Source organism: Silene latifolia, chromosome 4, assembly GCF_048544455.1.
Source record: "Silene latifolia isolate original U9 population chromosome 4, ASM4854445v1, whole genome shotgun sequence".
Classification (NCBI taxonomy): Eukaryota; Viridiplantae; Streptophyta; class Magnoliopsida; order Caryophyllales; family Caryophyllaceae; genus Silene; species Silene latifolia.
The window spans coordinates 74,152,638-74,176,540 of record NC_133529.1 but is presented as its reverse complement, the minus strand read 5'-3'; positions in this window follow the sequence as shown (position 1 = coordinate 74,176,540).

The window sequence follows — 23,903 nt, the reverse complement described above, 5'->3', positions numbered from 1 at the left end:
CAAAATTGCTAAACCACTTACACAGTTGCTGCTTAAGGATGCCCCTTTTGTGTTTACTGATGCTTGTCTTTCTGCTTTTAACAGCTTAAACCAGGCCTTAGTCTCTGCGCCGATCATACAGCCTCCCGACTAGGACTTGCCGTTTGAGATCATGTGTGACGCGAGTGACTATGCACTAGGAGCGGTGCTAGGCCAAAGAAAATACAAAGCCTTGAATGCTATCTACTATGCGAGCCGAACTCTGGATGAGGCTCAAGTGATGTACACTACCACTGAGAAGGAGCTGTTAGCTGTAGTTTATGCCTTAGAGAAGTTTCGTACTTATTTAGTTGGGTCAGAAGTCACTGTTTTTACTGACCATGCAGCTTTGAGGCATCTACTTGCTAAGAAGGAGGCTAAACCACGGCTACTGAGATGGATACTCCTTCTCCAGGAGTTTGATTTGCAGATTAAGGATAAGAAAGGAGCTGAGAACGTTGTGGCTGATCACTTGTCGCGACTGATGCGACAAGAAGGGGAAGATTCTCTACCTATTGATGATTCATTTCCTGACGTTACTTTAATTGCTGTTATATCGTCTATTGTTAACCAAGAACCTTGGTATGCAGATATAGCTAACTTCGTTGTCGGTGGCAAGTCGCCGCCACCTTTCTTATCAAAAAAAGAAGCGTTTTACAGTATAACGCTAAGCGATTTCGGATGATCCTTACTTGTTTAAGGAATGTGCGACGGTCTCTACGAGGCATGTGTATTCCACCACATGGTGGGAGACCAAAATAGTCCTGGAAGGCTGTCACTCCTCTTCATATGGTGGTCACCACGGTCCATCGCGCACCGTGGCTAAGCTAGATGAATTGGAAGAGTTCAGGCTTAATGCCTATGACAGCTCGCGGATTTACAAAGAAAAGACGAAGAGATGGCATGACAAGAGAATCCTACCTCGAGAGTTTCATGTTGGGCAAAAGGTGCTTGCTTTTAATGCCCTGAGATTATTTCCTGGCAAGTCAAGTCCAGGTGGAGTGGTCCTTATACGGTGACAGCTGTTACCAAATTTGGATCCGTGGAGCTTGAAGATTCCGAGGGTCATAGATTCAAGGTGAATGGCCAATATGTGAAGCATTACCACGAGGCAAGTGAAGCGAACAATCGTGTTGAAGTCTTGCGCTTCGACGAGCTCGACGCGCCAGTTAATTAATGCCAGAAAGGTCGTGCGGGACCTCTTAAACCAGCGCTCTCCGGGAGGCAGCCCGGACTGTTTTATTGTACTTTTGTTGAACTATTTATTTTTCTTTGGCTTTACGTTGAACTTTAGACGCTGTTTTATGAACTTCCTATGCATTTTCCTTGCTTCCTATGCGTGTTTTGCAGGTCACAGTACTCGATCGTATGATATTGTGTTCGATCGAGCACTTTTTGAGGCAGCTTTCACTCGATCGAGTGATAATGTCCTCGATCGACCAGAACCAAACTCATGCCTACTCGATCGAGTGGTTTTTCACTCGATCGAGCCCTTTCAATGCACTGGTTCACTCGATCGAGCTGTTTCAAGAGCTCAGTCGAGTGGTTTTGACTCCCAGCTGTTGTTTTACGTCTTTGGAGCTACTGCTTGACTTTCTTTGAACTCCCATGTTCATGGTCGGTTTGGGGAGGTCCCTCCTTACGACGTTTTGTAAGTTTTCCGACTCCACTTCTCCTTGTCCTTTCAGTTTGCATTTCTTTCCCTATTTTTGGTACAATGAGGGCATTGTACGGTTTGGTTTGGGGAGGTATGCATCCATATCTGTGTCTGCATGTTTTCTTGCATTTCTGCTTCCACGTTTATTATTTCCGCATGCATTGTTGTTTATTTTACTTCAAAAAAAAAAATCATATAAAAATCATAAAAATCAAAAAAAAAATTCCAAATTTTCATGTTTAAATTGAGTCGAAACGTTTGAACATTGACGCTACTTTGAACCCTTACTTGAGCCCTGCATATTCTTGACATTTAGTTGGCGTGATTATGTGCATAATCTACGAGTTTTTGTTCCTTCCTTATCTGAACGAATAGACTTGATTCATTATGTCGGCAAGCTACATTACATTCTGAGGTTAGAGCTTTTAAACTGGTGACATTCATGACCGGTTTCATTTAGGATGTGAGTAGTACTCTCTTTAAGACATGTAACATCAATTTGCGTAAGCATGAGTCTAGTCTTCTTGATACCAATATGCATTCGGTCTGTGGATGGTGACACGTGTTAGGAGAGGCAGTCCCCTTTATTTCATTCTACCCATGAGCCTCACATAGCCAAATTGCCTTTTTGTCCTATCAACTACTTTCCATAATACTTCCTACCCTGGTTGAGCTAGTGACGAGTAGTTCTTGGAATGTTTTATTGCAATATGGTTATTTTATCTGACTTCAGAAGATGGTGGAAGAATTGAAGCGAAAAAGAAAGAAAAAAAAATGTTGAATTGAAAAAAAAGAGAACGAAAAAAAATGCGAAAAAGAAAGAAAAGAAAAATATGGAAGATGAAAAAGGAAGAAAAATCATATGAAAAAAGAATGAGAATTGTATAATGATTCACACTCCCATGTCTTATCTATATTTTGTGGGGAGTTGACGATTTCTGGTGTTTTGTGAGTCTAGTGCATAATTTTTGCACCGTTTCATCTTGCTGTTATGAGTACGAAGTTGGGAGCAGTTTATATTTGGATCCGTTGTTGCTCGCCTGGCTATTAACCCCACATATCTAAATTCATTTTAGCCCCTTCTTACCCATCACCTCACTTACCCAAATGTAAGTCCTCGGCATGTGTCTTGGTCACTAGTATGGTTGGAATGCATATGTACGGTTGTAGAGACTTTATTCATGTTAACTGCATGCATGTTCTTATAGGTCGAGTTAGGTGAGTGTCTGATTTCTTCCTATCTTTCACATATATACTCACCTTGTGCCTGGTTTTGAGTGACGAGCGACCCGTGAGAGTCCGATATCTTTTGAGTCTTGCAGGGTCGACGGTTCAGTAAGTTTGAAACATTAATTTAACTCGTTTGCACTTTTCACTGCCACTTTGTCATGTTATCGCATTAAATTGGTTCTAGTGGATGAGTTGTAGCTGATGCGTTGGTCCCGTTCCATTGTTCACCCTTAGTTGCATTCATATTTGCTTGGGGACAAGCAAAGGTTTGGTTTGGAGAGATTTGATGCGTGTCTTTTATATAAGGTTTTCACCTCATTTTTACACGCATTTCTGTGCTTTTTATGTAGCATCCGACTACAAATACCCCCGAATATTCTACTTTGGTCCGTTTATTGTAATTTGCAGGAATTGACCGAAGAGGAGCTAAATCGAGCCTTAATTGTCCCAATTGTATGCATTCATGGAAAATAAGGAGCCGGAGCTTGGAAATCTAACACTTGGAAGACGCGTGAGCTGAGTTCGGGAAGCAATTCAAGTCCTAACGTGCCTATATAGCTCGATCGAGTGGTTCACTATTCGATCGAATGCTTTATCTACTCAAAACTGGTCGATCGACCAGTTTAAGGAGCCAATCGAGGAGTTTATGCAAGAGGTACTCGATCGAGTGGTTTAGTTCCACTCGATCGAGTGGTTTGGTGATGATTTGCTCGATCGAGTGGACTACTTCTACTCGATCGAGTGGGTTCCTGCGCTTTAGTTAATTTCCGCCTAATTATTTCATGGGCTTTTGTAATTAGTCCATAGATTAGGTTTTAGGATGGATTTGGAGTATAAGACTGAAGCAGTAAACGACGTTACTGCTCTCTTGGCACTTCGTTCTTTTCGGCATTATACATTGTCACTGTTCTTGGATTTTAATCTTCTTCTACACTTGCTACTCGGATTTGGATTCTACGATTGGTATTATCATTCCAGTTTTATTCTTAATCTTATTTGTTGCTTTAATTCTTCTTCCCTTTTTTTTTATTGCAATTGCTTAATTGAATTCGTATTAGTTTCATCATCATGCTTAGTTTTAATTATCTGGTTGTTGTTATTGATAATCCAATGATTATGAGTAGCTAATTTCCCTATGCTAAGACTATAGGGGATCCATAATATGAAGGAAGAGTAATCGATTCACTAGGTTAATGCTGGTACTGTCTTTGTTGGTTAAATGCTACATTTAATTGTAACTGCCTAATTGAGTCGACGCAATTAGACCTTTAATTCTTAGTGATCCTTGACCTGGACCGAAAGGTTGGAAAAGGTAGACTAGTAGCGAATAATAGAGTATTGCAGTGAGGGCGAAAGTTAAGCTGTTTACACTTTAGGGTGAATTAAGGACCGAAAGGTGACGTTCGCTACCCCTTAGACCGTATTTGCATTGACCTGAGACCTAGATTACTTGACCGGATGATTATGGTGAACCGTTTGTCTTAGCTATTTCTCTCTATCTGTTTACTTCCTTCCTTTTACTCTCTTTTCCTTATTCATGTTAGTTTAGACAATCACATTTTATAAACCCCCAATTTAGTTACCTTGGCGAACTTAGATTTAGCTAACAAATTCCTACCTCTCCGTGGATTCGACCCGACTTCCCTAGCTATATTAGTTAGAGCCAGTTGGTTATTTTTGACAGGTACCCGATAGACGTGTCAACTTATTTCATGTCTCTACTGTTTTTATGAATTTATGGGCATGAACAATGCATAACACGATTCAAACATAGGTTAGACGAGCCAAAACCGAGTTTTGGCCTGAGACAGAAGCTCCTTGCTATGCAGGGAGGCTCACGCCTCTTGTGGGTGTCCAGGTCAGACTCAAATGTGTTTGAGTTCGTCTTTCCTTCAACACTTTCTTTTATTTTTACTTCTTTCCTTTTACGGTTTTTACCATTTCAAATGTTTCAAATCATTTTTATGACAATTTTTAGCCATAAATTATAATCACCCTTGGTTCCATATACCATGACGGTTTAATCCGTGACTCGGTGATATTAATTGGTTAATTACATTTTAAAGGAAATTCTTTTCTTTTATTTACCATTGTAATTTATTTTTATGATAAACATATTTTGACCATTATAAAAATCATCCTTGGTTCTTTATACCATGACGGTTTATTCCGTGACTCGATGATATTATTGGTTAATTACAAATTAAAGGATATTTTAAACCCCTTTTATTTTACTTAGCATCTTTCTCATTTATTTATATTTGCAAACATATTAGTCATAATTCATAATCATCCTTGGTTCTTTATACCATGTCGGTTAATCCGAGTACGATGACAAACTTGACTAATTACAAATAATTGAACTTAACATAATTAGTTCAAATCAAACATTTTCCTTTTACACATTTTATTATGCTTTTCAAACTTGCAAATCCGACAACGAATATTACTAACATAATAGTAATTATTCCGAGTCATGCAAATCATACTTGTAAATCATTAATCACAAAAAACGGTCTTAAATAACCTTTTTAACAACCAGGAGACGCCCCTTGGGTCGTCGTCTGACTCGCGCCCCAAGAGGCCGTCTGTTTTCATATTTTAAAACCTGGGCAGAACCCCTTCCCTCGCCAATAGGCTCGCGCCCCAATGGGGCTGCTTGGCACTGTTCTGTTTCGTTTTAGCATTTGTCTAGGACGATCCTGATTACGGTTAATCCGAATACATGACGAATCAGATTGACAAGCTTACGTTTTTACACTTTGTCATTTGACACCCTTTTTCAAATAATGGATCGTGTTAAGCATCATAATCCGAATTTGGTAAATGGATGTTTAATATTCCGTTTTCACATGCAAATCAATCTAAATCCAACTTTGACACCAATTTTTTGGTACATGCATAAACAACCGACTTAGGAAATATTCTCACATGTTAGGTTAAGCTTTTGGATGCACATTCATGCATTTAAACCGTTCTATCAACTATTGCACTTAACCAACCATGATCGATCAGTAGAGGCCGCTAACGCGGGCGGGATTGGGTGTCCGATTAAAGGGCTTCCCAATACGTACCCTCACCCCTTACTCAGAACCTTTGCATAGTGGATGGCCTTATCCAGGGCGTACGAGAGTCATTTTAGGCATAGAATGCTAAAAGGGGGACGAGTCCTTATCTTTAGTACCCATGTCAAACACCGCTTTTTCCTTGATTGACCTAGGCATAAAGTGGATTTCGAACGGGTTCCAAGCATCCCACAAATGCTTGGTGGCGACTCCAAACATCTCAAACATCGTTTCGAGACCTTTGCGGAGACGAAACCGACCGATCTAAAGCGATCCGGTCGAAAGCATTCTATCGCCGCCGAGCGTGGCTTTCAAAAGACCGCTGCATGTCCATAATTTGGCTTGGCGTGCAGGTGGCCCAGGACTACGGACCGGCAGGCGGCATCGCGCCCGCAAGCCGGCTTGTGGCCCATGTCCACAGATTGGCGACTCCGCTGGGGAAAACTAGGACACTTGTGTCTTTGTGATCCTTAGAGGTGAAACTCGAACGAGGTCGTGGTTAAAGTGCATTAATTGATATTACGGTCATAAGTCGGGTTCCTTGTCCGGGCCCACAACCTAACCCTTTTAGACCAATTGGCTCGTCTCGTCGGCGTGAGTTTTCTCATCCCCGCGTTTCGAATCCCGATTGAGTCAAGCATACCACTGACGTTACAAATTTCTGTTTCGTCAAAGATCTTTCATCACCTTCGAGCACGAGGCTAGGGCACCCTCCTTACACATTTTGTTTGGATTGGTATCCCTCTCGAAAATCGGGGTTCGATTGCTTGGTGTGTAACCCACCCTTTTAAGCCAAAACCCATGTCAGCATTATGCATAATATAATGAACTGTGAGTGCTTATGTGTTATGTGATCATAAGTCCTTCCGTGTCATTTTAAAACTTTCAAAAACACCATTTTACGCCATTATAATGGCCGTTTCAAACCTCGGTCTTTCGCCGACCGTTGCATTTCAAACAACACGCCTTTCTAGGCCGTCGTAATGACGACTTTCAAAACCGGTTTTCTACAACCGTTTCAAAAACACATTTCGTGCCGTTATAAAGGCCATTTCAAACCTCGGTCTTTCGCCGATCGTTGCACACCTTTTTATGCCGTCGTAATGACGATTTTCAAACCCGGTTTTTCAAACCCGGTTTTTCACAACCGTTTCTAAGCACCTTTTTACGCTCTTATAATGGTCGTTTCAAAACACGGTTTTTATAACTATTTCAAATGTACCTTTTCATGCCGTTGTAATGACGATTTCAAACCTTGGTTTTCACGAACCATTTCAAAATACCCTTTTACGTCGTCGTAATGGCCATTTCAAACCTCGGTCCATCGCCGACCGTTGCATTCTCAAAGCGCCCTTTTGCGCCGTCGTAATGACAAATTCCACCCTCGAATTTTCAAAATTCGAAATCAATTTTCAAACAAAAATGTTTTTCAAACCGTCATAATGACGATTTCAACCCATGCAACTTTCCAAATTTCAAATCTCGTTTCCGATATCAAATTTGGCTTTTCTAAGCCGTCGTAATAACGATTTCAATTCTCACACTTTTCGATTTGCATACCGTCTTTCAAAGGTTAAAACGGTTTTCTTAACCGTCATAATGACGAATTCAGTCCTCACAATTTCCAATTTCAAATCATTTGAAAACAAATTTAACCGTTTTCAAATCCCCCAATTTCAAAATCAAATCCTTGAAAACAAATTTAACCGTTTTCAAATTTCAATTCAAAATCAAGTCTTTGAAAACAAATTTAACCGTTTTCAGATTTCAAATCAAAACTCAACCTTTGAAAACAAATTTAACCGTTTTCAGATTTCAAATCAAATTTCAAACCATTTGAAAACAAATTCAACCGTTTTCAAATTCAAATTCCAAAATCAAATCTTTGAAAACAAATTTAACCGTTTTCAAATTTTCAACCCAATTTCAAATCTTTGAAAACAAATTTAACCGTTTTCGGATTTCAAATCAAAATCAAATCTTTGAAAACAAATTTAAACGTTTTCAAATTTTCAACCTAATTTTAAATTCTTTGAAAACAAATTTAACCGTTTTCATGGCCATTGTGATGACAATTAAAAATTCTTCAATTCTCGATTTTCAAATCCGTAATTCGGAATTTCAAAAACCGTCTTCGGAAACAAAACATTGTTTTCAGAGCCGCCGCAATTTCAACTCAAATCGTCTTTTGAAAACAAACCTAAGACAACCCTTTCAACTGGCCGACCTTCTAAGGATCCTTACTCTTCGGAAGCCGTCCATAGAACGACAAATGAATCTTTTTGAAAACTTCTATTTTCGAAAACTTCTGTCCACCTTTCTGGTTCAGCCTCGAGTCGATTAGGGTCCATTCGATTTCAAGTCAAGTCGTCTAGATAACGTCAGATCTCCGCCGAAGTTAATACCTACCTTCTGATCAAGGTAGTGTCGCCTAATTGTCGAGACATCTTCAATGGCGTTAGCAGAGTCAAAACTTCTAGGGTATTAAACCCATCTTTCCCCCCACATTACGGGTCAAAGGTCAAGTTTGTGTGCATGTCTCGTCCAACGGCGTCATGCCATCAACGCACATCAAAACTGAGTCAGAAGTCGTGTGTCTAGGCATCACTATTCCAAAGTCGACACTCGAGTCTAAATTCAAGTCATGCACCAAGAGTTCAAACACAAGAGGTCGTTCACGATCTTTAATGAACTCATAACCTAGTCACACCGTCGCGTCTCCACAACAAAACTACCTTTTGTACATATGTGTCGTACTTGTCATTGTTTGTGCAATCCCCTGCCAAGACAAGTTATAACGCCTATCGTTATGTCAAATAGGAATCCTTTAAGTGTCGTCGATCGTCAAGAAGAAACTCAAGAAGCTGATCAACCTTCATCCGCCATAACATCTGCTAAAACCAACAACATGGTCCTTCGACTCCTAGCTACCGTGGAAAACTTGAGCACTCATCTCTCCGAAGTTAAGGACAAAATGATAACCGGGAATTTTCCCTCTTCTGATATTGAGCAATAGGTTAAGCTCCTTGAAAGCCGACTACTTGCCATCGACAAAACCAAAACCAGACGACCTCATAGGTCCTTCCCTGATTTGGGTATGCCTTATGCCATAGCCTTGGAAAGGCTGATCTCCAAATGAATGCTCAAACCGATTGGTCCAACTCCAGACCCTCTACCAAACAAGCGAGGACGTAGATGGGATGGAAAATTGTTTGTCAATATCACCAAGGTCGCGGACATGACACTGAAATGTGTCTCCCCCTAAAAGGCGCCATTCTTGATATGATTGAAAAGGGCGAGTTACCACAACCTCCCTCAACAAACAACAAGAACAACCCTCCAGAAAACCCAATTGGACACAGTCAGGAATCTTCCCTAGACTACTCTCATCTCATCTCTCCTGACGATGAGAAAATCTATGCAATTGATGAAGATGGCATACAAAGCGGTATAATGATGCTCTCCATCTCCATCAACAACATATTCTCAAAGTTGCAAATTGCTATCGATGACTTGAACACCCGGATGGCTAATTTGGAGAAGAGGTTTGGTAGTACAGAAAATGAACCTCACCATCAAGGAAACCAACCCTTGGTTCACCAACCAACAGCTGCTGAAAATGAGGAATCATCTAATGGTTCGCACACTCATGAACCCACCAACAAAGAACATGAAATTGCCTCGCCAAATACCCTTTCAAAATGCCAAGCAACATCCCAAAAACTTCCCATTGGCAACAACCAAATCCTTTTTCCGCCCAGGATTGACAAAAACAAAACTCACAAAAACATGCCAAAAAACACCAATGTTGGAACCATGGGAAAACATCAAAGGGTATTCGCAGATCTAGGAATAACATATGCCACCGCTCTGGAGATACATGCTTCAGGAGGAATGCTGCAACCCATTGGTCCGACTCCGGACAAACCTGAACACAAAAGAACTCATTTCTGGAACATAAATGCCTTTTGCCAATATCATCAAGGCAAGGCCATGACACCGAAACTTGTTTCAAACTCAAGCATGCCATTCAAGATATGATCGAGGCTGGCAAAATCATAATTGCACCTCTTAGTCAAGACAATCCTCCTGGATGTCTCAAGTCAAACAGCAAGGTTGAACGTTCTCAAAGGAGATTCAACAAAATCAACACAACCTATGCCGCAGCTCTTTAAAAGTTTGTGACTGAAGGGAAACTACAACCAATCGGGCCCACTCCAGACCCGTCTGAAAACAGGAAAACCCGTTTCTGGGACGGAAGTGCCTATTGCCAATATCGTCAAGGAAGAGGTCATGACACTAAAACATGCTTCAAACTGAAACATATTCAAAATATGATCGACAACCATGAACTGATAGCTTCATCCCCATGCCAACCAAGTGATGAAAACAACCCTCATGAACATCTCTTTCTGCAAGGAGATGAAAGCCTCATGGACTGTTTTCCTCATATCATTCCCAACAACGAGAGTGAAGTGCTCAAGTAGGTCAATTCTCAAGACCAGACATTCAAGCCGCTGGATGCTGCAAAGGAGACCCTCAAGGAGGAAAGTGTTGATTAGGAGTCCGAGTCTGAGATCGAGTCTGAGTCCGAGTCCGAGGCTTAGGCTTTCTCATATCTATCCTAGCGTCTGTCCTTTTATTCCTAAATGACAATTGGGGGTTGTCCCCATGAGTCACATGTATCCATCGAGTCTGTGCTAACCTCTTATTTATCTAAATAAAAGCACAATTTCCAACTATCATATATTCTCCCCTTTACCATTTCCCGTTGACAACAAGAATTGATTTGAGAATTGATTTAAAACAAACAATATGTTCAAATTCAATGTGAGTACACTTGAGTGACGTTCTGTACTGAGTAAGCGGAGGACTCGAAACTCCGTGTCCAATCTCTTTACCTATTCCATGTCTGGCAATAGAAACCTTTCATTAGCACCCGATCTAGAACGAGCTCTCAATCAAAGGGATGGTACGACGAACCTAGATAACAAACCAGAACATCTCCTTATTCATGATTAATGACGGAAGGCAAGCCCATTCCCCCACAAAAGCATCCCATCAACAAATTCAACCGTTTTCAAATTCCAATTCCAAAATAAAATCTTTGAAAACAAATTTATCCGTTTTCAAATTTTCAACCCAATTTCAAATCTTTGAAAACAAATTTAACCGTTTTCGGATTTCAAATCAAAATCAAATCTTTGAAAACAAATTTAAACGTTTTCAAATTTTCAACCCAATTTTAAATTCTTCGAAAACAAATTTAACCGTTTTCATGGCCATTGTGATGACAATTCCAAATTCTTCAATTCTCGATTTTCAAATCCGTAATTCGGAATTTCAAAAACCGTCTTCGGAAACAACACATTGTTTTCAGAGCCGCCGCAATTTCAACTCAAATCGTCTTTTGAAAACAAACCTAAGACAACCCTTTCAACTGGTCGACCTTCTAAGGATCCTTACTCTTCGGAAGCCGTCCATAGAACGACAAATGAATCTTTTTGAAAACTTCTATTTTCGAAAACTTCAGTCCACCTTTCTGATTCAGCCTCGAGTCGATTAAGGTCCATTCGATTTCAAGTCAAGTCGTCTAGATAACGTCAGATCTCCGCCGAATTTAATACCTACCTTCTGATCTAGGTAGTGTCGCCTAATTGTCGAGACATCTTCAATGGCGTTAGCAGAGTCAAAACCTCTAGGGTATTAAACCCATCCTTCCCCCACATTACGGGTCAAAGGTCAAGTTTGTATGCATGTCTCGTCCAACGGCGTCACGCCATCAACGCACATCAATACTGAGTCAGAAGTCGTGTGTCTAGGCATCACTATACCAAAGTCAACACTCGAGTCTAAATTCAAGTCATGCACCAAGAGTTCAAACACAAGAGGTCCTTCACGATCTTTAATGAACTCATAACCTAGTCACACCGTCGCGTCTCCACAACAAAACTGCATTTTATACATATGTGTCGTACTTGCCTTTGTTTGTGGAATCCCCTGCCAAGACAAGTTATAACGCCTATCGTTATGTCAAATAGGAATCCTTTGGGTGCCGTCGATCGTCAAGAAGAAACTCATGAAGCTGATCAACCTTCATCCGCCATGACTTCTGCTGAAACCAACAACATGGTCCTTCGACTCCTAGCTACCGTGGAAAACTTGAGCACTCGTCTCTCCCAAGTTGAGGACAAAATGAAAACCGGGAATTTTCCCTCTTCTGATATTGAGCAAAGGGTTAAGCTCCTTGAAAGGCGACTACTTGCCATCGACAAAACCAAAACCAGACGACCTCATAGGTCCTTCCCTGATTTGGGTATGCCTTATGCCATAGCCTTGGAAAGGCTGATCTACAAAGGAATGCTTAAACCGATTGGTCCAACTCCAGACCCTCTACCAAACAAGCGAGGACGTAGATGGGATGGAAAAATATTTTGTCAATATCACCAAGGTCGCGGACATGACACTGAAATGTGTCTCCCCCTAAAAGGCGCCATTCTTGATATGATTGAAAAGGGCGAGTTACCACAACCTCCCTCAACAAACAACAAGAACAACCCTCCAGAAAACCCAATTGGACACAGTCAGGAATCTTCCCTAGACTACTCTCATCTCATCTCTCCTGACGATGAGAAAATCTATGCAATTGATGAAGATGGCATACAAAGCGGTATAATGATGCTCTCCGTCTCCATCAACAACATATTCTCAAAGTTGCAAGTTGCTATCGATGACTTGAACACCCGGATGGCTAATTTGGAGATGAAGTTTGGTAGTACAGAAAATGAACCTGACCGTCAAGGAAACCAACCCTTGGTTCACCAACCACAGCTGCTGAAAATGAGGAATCATCTAATGGTTCGCACACTCATGAACCCACCAACAAAGAACATGAAATTGCCTCGCCAAATACCCTTTCAAAATGCCAAGCAACATCCCAAAAACTTCCCATTGGCAACAACCAAATCCTTTTTCCGCCCAGGATTGACAAAAACAAAACTCACAAAAACATGCCAAAAAACACCAATGTTGGAACCATGGGAAAACATCAAAGGGTATTCGCAGATCTAGGAATAACATATGCCACCGCTCTGGAGATACATGCTTCAGAAGGAATGCTGCAACCCATTGGTCCGACTCCGGACAAACCTGAACAAAAAAGAACTCGTTTCTGGAACATAAATGCCTTTTGCCAATATCATCAAGGCAAGGCCATGACACCGAAACTTGTTTCAAACTCAAGCATGCCATTCAAGATATGATCGAGGCTGGCAAAATCATAATTGCACCTCTCAGTCAAGACAATCCTCCTGGATGTCTCAAGTCAAATAGCAAGGTTGAACGTTCTCAAAGGACATTCACCAAACTCAACACAACCTATGCCGCAGCTCTTCAAAAGTTTGTGACTGAAAGGAAACTACAACCAATCGGGCCCACTCCAGACCCGTCTGAAAACAGGAAAACCCGTTCTTGGGACGGAAGTGCCTATTGCTAATATTATCAAGGAAGAGGTCATGACACTGAAACATGCTTCAAACTGAAACATATTCAAAATATGATCGACAACCATGAACTGATAGCTTCATCCCTATGCCAACCAAGTAATGAAAACAACCCTCATGAACATCTCTTTCTGCAAGGAGATGAAAGCCTCATGGACTGTTTTCCTCATATCATTCCCAACAACGAGAGTGAAGTGCTCAAGTAGGTCAATGCTCAAGACCAGACAATCAAGCCACTGGATGCTGCAAAGGAGACCTTCAAGGAGGAAAGTGATGATTAGGAGTGCGAGTCTGAGATCGAGTCTGAGTCCGAGTCCGAGTCTTAGGCTTTCTCATATCTATCCGAGCGTCTGTCCTTTTATTCCTAAATGACAATTGGGGGCTGTCCCCATGAGTCACATGTATCCATCGAATCTGTGCTAACCTCTTATTTATCTAAATAAAAGCACAATTTCCAACTATCATATATTCTCCCCTTTACCATTTCCCGTTGACAACAAGAATTGATTTAAAAATTGATTTAAAACAAACAATATGTTCAAATTCAATGTGAGTACACTCGAGTGACGTTCTGTACCGAGTAAGCGGAGGACTCGAAACTCCGTGTCCATTCTCTTTACCTATTCCATGTCTGGCAATAGAAACCTTTCATTAGCACCCGATCTAGAACGAGCTCTCAATCAAAGGGATCGTACGACGAACCTAGATAACAAACCAGAACATCTCCTTGTTCATGATTAATGACGGAAGGCAAGCCCATTCCCCCACAAAAACATCCCATCACCAAATATCAACCTCTCACCAACGGGTACATCCCCGTCTGCATCTCTACCTTCCTCGAACGAAGGACGGCAAAAAACCAATATATCCAAAGCAAAACCAAAGCAAAAGGCCAAAATCAAAGGCCCAAGCCAATAGCCATTCACCCGAAGCCAAAGCGAAAGGCCAAAATCAAAGGCCCAAGCCAATAACCATTCACCCAAAGCCAAAGCTCAAGGCCAAAGCAAAAACCAAAGCCAAAAGCAATTCACTCAAGGTCAAAGCCAAGGTCAAAGTCAAAGCAAAAAACCAAAGTCAATTCACTCAAAGCAAAAGCCAAAGCCAAAGGCTACTCACCCAACGTCAAGGCCAAGACCCAAGCCAAAATCAAAACAAAACAAGATTGAAACCCTTTTCTCAAAAAGGCCAAAATCCAAAGAAAGCATCCAACACACAAAATCCTGGATAAGTGAGTACAAAATACCAAGTCCAGGATCAACAACTCCAAAGCCCTGGACCAACGAGTCCAACACACCAAATCCCGGACCGACAAGTCCAAAACACCAAACAAGTCAATCCAAAACACCAAGTCCAGGACCAACAAGTCCAAAGCCCATGACCAACGTTTCTTCCCTTCAAACTCCGGGATCAACAAGTACAAAACACAAAAATACCAAAACCTAATGTCAAAGAGCTAAAACAAGAGCTCAAGACTCGTCAACTAACAACAAACCCAACACTACTTCACCCTTAAGTCCTTCTAGAGACTGTTACAGGGAGACCTATCAAGGATGCTGGGGATTCCCCTCAAGATCATAACCAAAACTGCTTCACCCCTAAGTCCTTGTAGAGACTACTATAGGGAAACATATCTAGGATCCTGGGGATTCCTCTCAAGATCATAATCAAAACTGCTTCACCCATAAGTCCTTTTAGAGACTGCTACAGGGAGACATATCTAGGATTCTGATGATTTCCCCTCTCAAGCTCAAAATATCACACCTTAACCTTTAAGGTCCCGATATGGGACTCTGATCCCACATTTGTTTACGAACGATTTCGTGCTTAGGCCACATCAAGCCTGAGACCCCATTCCGCACCACATTACAAACCGTAATCCATCGGCCTAAACACCACAAATACAAGCTCCAGGTCTTTATCTGTCAAACAAACCTCTTATTACCAAGCTTCACATTCCATAATGTCGAAGCCATTTTCACCTTGACCCAGATACGGAGTCTTTAAAAAGGACATTGCTCCCCGGAACAGGACATGCCCATTTCATTCTTAGAGTCCACTTTTAGTGTGCTCACGTAACAAGAAACATTTCTACAAACTATGCCTCTTCGATTCATGATCAAGAGGGATTTCTATCCAATCAACCTTCGAAATACCAAACGGAATTTACCGTCGTGACCCTCAACTCCAGATTTTTATCTGTCAAACAAACCTATTATTACCAAGCTCCACATTCCATAATGCCGAAGCCATTTTCACCCTGACCCAGATACGGAGTCCTCGAATGCTTTGCTACCGAGAACGGGACATACCCAATCTACCCTTAGGGTCCACTTTTTAGTGTGCTCACATGATAAGGAACATTTTCACAAATTACACCTCTTCGATTCATGATCAAGGAGGATTTTTCTCAAATCAATTTTTGAGTCACCAAATGGATTTTACCGTCGTAGCCCTCACACTTAAAGGTCCTAACATCTCGCTTCGGCACACACACATTAAGAACTACGATCTGGTTAGATTTTACATCACGTGAATACGTAGGCAGTCCTTCAAGGACGCAACCATACACCTCAAAATCAATTATCAAAACGCATTCTGAACTACGATCTGGTTTGATTTCACACCATGTGAATACGTAGGCAGTCCTTCAAGGACACAACCATACACCTCAATATCAATCATCAACACATTCAGAACTACGATCTGGTTTGATTTCACATCACGTGAATACGTAGGCAGTCCTTCAAGGACACAACCATACACCTCAAAATCAATTATCAACACACACTCAGAACTATGATCTGGTTTGATTTCACAAACACGCAAATATGTAGGCAGTCCTATTACGAGGACACAACCACACCCCCACACACATTCAATTTTCACACCTTCAATTCACAACCCATTGCACACTCGTGCAGAACTACGATCTGGTTTGATTTCGCAAACACACGAATACGTAGGCAGTCCTATTACAAGGGCACAACCGCATACTCCTTTCACAACATTTCAAACTTTCAATCCTCAAAAACCAGCTCAGAACTACGATCTGGTTTGATTTCGCAAACACGCGAATACGTAGGCAGTCCCCCAACAAGGACAAAACCGCACGCCTATTTCAATCTCAACCATCAACATCAATCCTCAAAAGCAGCCCACCCAGCTGCAAAATTAATCTTATACCTCTTTACTGGGGGCTTCTTCCTTAAGACGTCGCCCATTCCCTGTTTTGTCAAATTCCCACCTTTTCACTCTGGGGGCTTCTCTTTCAAGATGCCACCCATCCTTTATCCATAAACATCTTTTGAGTCTCAACTACAGTCCAAAAATAAAACCGCCCATAGCCTAGTGCTTGGTTTGGACGATGGCAAGATCTTGGTTCCGCTCTCCGAATCATCATGCCTCAAGGAGGGATCTCAAACAAGCAAGCGAAGGCAAATGTGTCTGAAGAAGATAATCAATTCGTGTTCCCCAGCCAAGCGGACCTTCTACCTCAGGGATTTGATACGCGTTGTCACCCTTTCTTGGCTAGGAGTTGCACACGCATGTGCAAAGTCTGTCAGAGTCACCCCGTATCGTATCAACACTAAGTCTACATCACGTTCATGGCCGCATGTCTGTCATTCTGGTAGTATGCGTCCATGTGAGTCGATGTCACAACAGTCACGTGTCTCCGATCTATCAAATCACGGATCTACGGGCAACAAATTCCAACTCTTAACAGCTTTTTAAGCTTCACAACATTCAAAACTTCTATCTCCCCTCGCGCGAGATATTACATGCTAGTTGATTTTATGCTAATTGCTCACATGCTTATATGCTTACGTGCTTATATGCTTGCATTCAACGTGCTTGTCTATGCGACTGCGGATTTGTGTGGTCACTAACCATGCAGGTAATCTTGAGAAGACAAACTCACTCCAACTGAGTACTGGGTTCTTCCCAATAGACGGCGACCCATCAAAACCAAGGGCTTTAACCCCGTCGATTACATGGCATATGATACATCCCAGCGAGCAGCAACTCATATCCCCGACGAGTCTTGAGAAGTTTCTAACTCCCCAGCGAGTGTCGATTTTCAAATGGAAGTCACACAGATCTTTCAAAGATCCTCACAACATCACTCATGATCCCGAAGCAGCGCTCTCCCTAAATGGTTTTCCAGAGAGCATTGCTTAGATTCTTTATCCCCACGGAGTTCATTTAGGACTCCCAGCAAGTTGGAGTTCATTGCTCCCTAGCCGAATGTATCAACGTCAACCTGGTTGAAAATTATTACCAGGCAATATCTTGAAATAAGCCTGATGTTTCAGGCTATTTCCCTCAGTCGATCATTCGACCATCGATGGCTGGCGAACCTCAAAACGCATCACATTCAACATGGCTGGCGAGCCTCAAAACGCACCTTCAACATAGCTGGCGAGCCTTTGCACGCACACAAGAAGTAATTCAAGGACATATCCCGAAGATGCCTCAGGTATGACTCCTTCACATGGCTGGCGAGCCTCAAAACGCACCACCTTCAACATAGCTGGCGAGCCTTTGCACGCACACAAGAAGAAATTCAAGGACATATCCCGAAGATGCCTTAGGTATGACTATTTCTTATGGCTGGCGAGCCTTTATACGTAGTCTAATGGACTTTAAACGACCCGAATCGGAAGTCGACAGACTATAAAATGTTCCCGACGGCAGGTCCTTGACTGGAATCCCCAAGTTGCCTCGACGTCGCCCTTCCCGACGGCAGGTCTTTGGCTCAAACCCTTTTGAGTCGCCTCGACGTCGTAATAGTCATCAGGTTGTAATATTCGATTGACCTGGAGGCTATACTTTGACTTTTGCCCCGTCCAAGCCTCAGTCAAAGTGGGGGCTCTGTAGATACCCAGTATCTGCACCTTCCAAAAACCACCCGATGATGATCAGACTATCACGTGTTTTTGATATGCGTGTGTTGATTGGCTATACATGAGATGGATTAATGCACTACTCGGATATGAAAAATGATTTAAAAGTTTTCTAACTTCATTTGCTTTAAAATAACACTATTTAGAGTTAAAACCGGCTTCGGACCCAAAACTGACTCAGAAACCCGCAACTCGAGTCAACCTGAGTCAATCCGAGTCAAAGCAAATCTCGAATGTCGAAAATAATGCCATGAATGGTTTTATCTTCCCATTTGCATTAAACTGACCCTAATTAGAGTCAAAACCGACACCGGGCCAAAAACCGACTCCAAATTCAAATCCCTACTCACACGGGTCAAACCCGAGTCAAGCACACAAATTACCTACCCCAAGTAACACCAAAATCATCTTATTAGATGCCCATATTGTTACACGACATCTTATATGAATACCACATATCAAACCAACCAAACAAGGGATAGAGCAAAGGTAACTAGGTGTCCACAACGTTTATATCAAACCAACCGGCTTGTAGCCCATGTCCACAACGTTTATATCGTTGAAGACGATCTTTAGGATTAATTGCTTAATAAGGTAACTAGGTGTTTTCCTTTAATTATGTTTATGCCAATTGATTTTATTTACATGATTTAATAATTGATTTGTGTAATTGGTATGTGTTTGATTGTTTATTATCATGTTTAATTGTGTTTATATGTCTACGTATGCGTTCTATTGTTTAAATTGCATGTTGTGTCTTGCCTATGCTCCGTTTGGGTGTTTGGGGCGTGTGGCTAAGGTTCCCAATGGAAACCCTAGTGGCGGCTTGGTAGGGTTTATCTGAAGGCCTAGAGTTATAGCTAAACTAGTATAACCTTGAGATTATGGCTCAATGTTATAGCTGGTTTGGTACAACTCTGAGGTTGTGATAAAGTTATGGGTGGAGCCGTGTAACTTTGAGATTATAACTCAATGTTATAGCTGAGCTACTATAACTTAAGTCACATGTCGATGTTATAGCTAATGCTAATGTAACATTAGGCTAATGAAGCCAATGTTATAGCTGAGCTAATATAACGTTGAGTTACGAGGTAAGGTAAATGTTAAAGTTATAGTTGGGGTACTATAACATTGAATGGTTAATGTTAAAGTTATAGCTGGAGTACTATAATATTGAATGGTTGATACTTGTCTCACATGTTGTGTTGTGTAAGGTTATTATATGACAATGTGTGAATGTGTCATTGGTTTCTCTTGTTCATATGTTGGTAGGATAGTCAAGTTAAACTGTTCTACTATGTTGAGTCGTGATGTATTCATGCATGAGTTGTACAGTCAGTTAAACTGTGCATTTGCATGAGTTGGACGGTCAGTTAAACTGTTCTTCTGATTTGAGTCATGATGTGGTTTACACATGTCGTCGGCAGTCAGTTAAAATATGCATTTATTTGTTGGCTGATCGAATAGATGACGGTAGTATCAGTTAAATACTATTGAAATGAATCAAGAGCTGCTCTTCAGAGGTTTATTGGTCTATGCTTGGGGGTGGCCAGATTCGTCAGTTAAACGTTTTGGGTCCCGAGTGTCGTTCGGTGTACAGTTAATGCATCGAGAGGTCTGGCTAGGTCTTAGGCATATAGGCAGTGGTGATACGCTATACATAGTACCGTGGAGTATCAGGTAAATACTTCACAACCGATGGTTCGTCAGTTAAACGTTCCATCTGCTAGTTCATCAGTTAAATGTTTTAGCGGCGTTCGCTCTATTCGCTATGCTTTGTTGCTAGCTTTGTGCCCTATGTGTTATGGATTGTGTCTACTTTTGTTTGTAGGTGTTCATGGTCTAGTGGTTGCTTATGGTCTAAGTTCATATTGTCTCATTAATCTAGTGTTATGAATGTCATGAGTAGTAAGTCTGAGTTTGATTTTCATGAGTATAGATGATCTCATATGTTTACTGTTTATGCATTTCAATTGTTATTGATTGTTGATTATATTCAATTGTTGTAAACATGACTGAGAGAGCATCTAGTTACTCCCGACTGATTGTCGACCCCCATTCTCAAGTTGCTCAGATGTTGCTAACTGGTTGATGCTTGCTTGGGGAATGTGCGAAGCGAGCTTAATAATAAATTAGGAGTTTGCCTTATGTTTTAAGAACCTCCGAATAATGTAATAGTTAGGTTTTGGTTTTAGTAATAATCCGGATTTGGTCAGGTGTTTCCGCCACCTAGACCCATTTGTTATCACATACTCTGATAATATCTTTATATCATATGGTTTCCTTTGTTTTATATTCCGGGTTGTTACAGTTGGTATCAGAGCGAACACGCTCCCAACTCTCGCTTAGTTGATGACTAAAATAAAGGACCTAGTTAAACGAGTGAGAGTAAATGGGGTAAAAACCAATAGGATTTGTTGGTTTTATTATGTTTGTAGAGTGTATGAGTAGTTATTTGGAGTGGTACTTAGGTTCTACCAATTATAACGATATTTCGTCCTTGCAGATGGTGCGCAACGGAAATGGTGAGTCTGATGCAGATCGCATCAGGAGACTTGAGGCCGCTTTGGCATCTATGGCCGAAGGTTTCACTAATCACCTCAACAACAACAACAACAACAATAACAACAACAACAATCAGCAGCAGACTGTGTTTGATCGCTTTGCTCGTCACCGTCCTCCGACTTATGATGGTGCGAATGATCCTACTGCTTTGGAGGCTTGGATTCGAGAGATCGAGTAGCTGTTCCTTGCTACTGGTTGTCCTGAGGATCAGAAGATGGATATTGCCACCTATTATCTGAAGGATGAGGCCGACAACTGGTGGGCTCTTGCTAGAGCTGGTCTGGAAGTTCAACCAGGATATGGTTGGGTTCTTTTCTCTAAGGCTCTGAAGAAAATGTTTTATCCCGAGGAGATGCGTTGGCAGAAGGAGCAGGAGTTCCTTCGTTTGCAGCAGGGTTCCATGACCGTTGAGGATACCCCAACAAGTTCGTGAAGCTGTCGCGATTTGTTACTTCTGTTGCTATGAACTAGGTGTCTAGGACTCGCCGTTGTGAGAATAATCTGGCTCCCAAGGTCTAGACTGCTATCTCTGGTATTCCTTCGACTTCTTTCCAGCATGCTTATGATCGTGCTCTCAGTATCTACGATTCTGTCCTAGCTACCGAGGTTGAGGAGGCTGCAAAGAATAAGTTCGTGAAGAGGCCTTATGTTGCTCCCAGTACTTCCCAGAAGAAACAGAAGTATGAGGCTCGTCCATATGCTCCGCGTGATCAAGGTCAAGCTAAGAAGGACATGGTTTGCTTCAAGTGTGGAAAGGCTTACCACCAAGGTAAGTACTGTACTACTAGCGATCTGATCACTTGCTTCACTTGCAAGGCTCCGGGACACAAGTCTGTTGATTGTCCCTAGAAGCCCAAGGTTGATGCTCCTAAGGCTGATACTGTGAAGACTGGACGAGTGTTCGTTATGAGTCGTGCTGAGGCAGATGCTAATACAGATGTGGTTACGGGAACCTTTCTCGTTCATTCTTTATCGGCTTTTGTTCTTTTTGATACGGGTGCATCGATGTCTTTCGTATCCGAATCCTTTTCCGTCCGAGCTGGACTCACTTCCTCATCATCCGTTCATACCTCTATATCCCTTCCTACGGGTGAGATTGTTTCTTGCTCCGTTCTTTTCAAGGACGTACCTGTCAGTATTGCAGGGGCGATCCTTCCTACCGATCTTGTCCAATTCAAACTCGGAGAGTTTGATGTGATTTTGGGTATGGACTGGTTATCTCGCTATGACGCTAGGTTCCTGTGTCGTGATCAGAAGATCGTGCTTAAGAGTCCTACAGGTTCAAGGGTTTCTTATCAGGGTGTTAGGGTTACACCTACCGTTAAGTGGGTTTCTACTTTGAAAATGGTTAACATGGGTAGAAAGGGTCATCAGATCTATCTGTGCAGTGTTCAAGGTATTTCAGTTGAGCCTGAGTTAGAGGATATCCTTGTGGTTAAGGAGTTTCCCAATGTATTTCCTGAGGATCTACCTGGTATTCCTCCTGAGCGCGATGTAGAGTTCTCGATTGAGTTATTTCCTGGAACTGGTCCTATTTCGAAAGCTCCATATCGTATGGCACCAGGTGAGTTACAAGAACTTAAGAAGCAACTTGAGGAGATGGTTGATAAGGGATTTATCCGACCGAGTGCTTCGCCGTGGGGTGCTCCTGTGTTGTTCGTCAAGAAGAAGGATGGTAGTATGCGGTTGTGCATTGACTACCGTGAGCTGAACAAGGTTACTAACAAGAATAAGTATCATTTGCCAGGGATTGAGGATTTGTTTGATCAGCTCCGTGGTGCGAGTGTGTTCTCTAAAATTGATCTGAGGTCTGGTTACCATCAAATTCCAGTTAGGAATGAGGATATTCCTAAGACGGCTTTTCGTTCAGATATGACCACTATGAGTTCGTGGTGATGTCGTTCGGGTTGACGAATGCACCTGCTATTTTTATGGATCAGATGAACCGCACTTTCAGTGAGTATTTGGATAAGTGTGTCGTGGTTTTCATAGATGACATACTGATTTACTCGAGAGATGAGGCTGAGCACGAGCGTCATCTTCATGTTATATTGGAGACTCTACGTAAGAAGAAGTGGCATGCTAAGTTCTCAAAGTGCGAGTTTTGGCTAAGGGAAGTTACCTTCTTGGGTCATGTGATATCTGGCGATGGAGTTATGGTCGATCCGTTGAAGATTCGAGCTGTGGTCAAGTGGGAGAGTCCAAAGAATGTGAACGAGGTTCGGAGTTTCCTTGGTCTAGCTGGGTAGTATCGTCGGTTTGTGCATGACTTCTCTAAGATCGCGAGACCGATGACTCAGTTAATGAAGAAGGAATCCAAGTTCATTTGGACTGAAGCTTGTGAAGCTGCCTTCCAGGAGTTGAAGAGGAGGTTGACTACCGCTCCTGTGTTGACTCTACCTGAAGAGGTTGTTGAGTTCGATGTTTTCTGCGATGCATCAAAGTTTGGGTTAGGTTGTGTCTTGATGCAGAAGGCTAAAGTTGTGGCTTATGCTTCCCGTCAGTTGAAAGTTCACCAGATGAACTACCCGACTTACGATCTTGTATTAGCAGCAGTGGTGTTTGAACTTAATTTGTGGCGACACTACTTGTATGGAATCTCTTGCAACATTTATACGGATCATAAGAGCTTGAAGTATATCTTCATTCAGAGAGATCTTAACATGAGGCAGAGACGTTGGTTGGAGCTACTTAACGACTACAAGATTGAGCTGCAGTATCATGAGGGTAAGGCAAATGTAGTTGCCGATGCTTTGAGTCGCAAGGTGTGTCATGCCATGAGATCTGTGTTGGTGTTACCTGATAAATTGAGTCGAGATTTCCAGAAGTTGAGCCTTGAGGTAGTTCTTTCTGGTACTTTAGATTTGAGTGCGATGGTTGTTGAACCCGAGATTCTTCACGAGATCCGAGTTAAGCAAAAAGAGGATGAGTACTTAGAAGGAGTTCGAGCCGCTATAAGCGA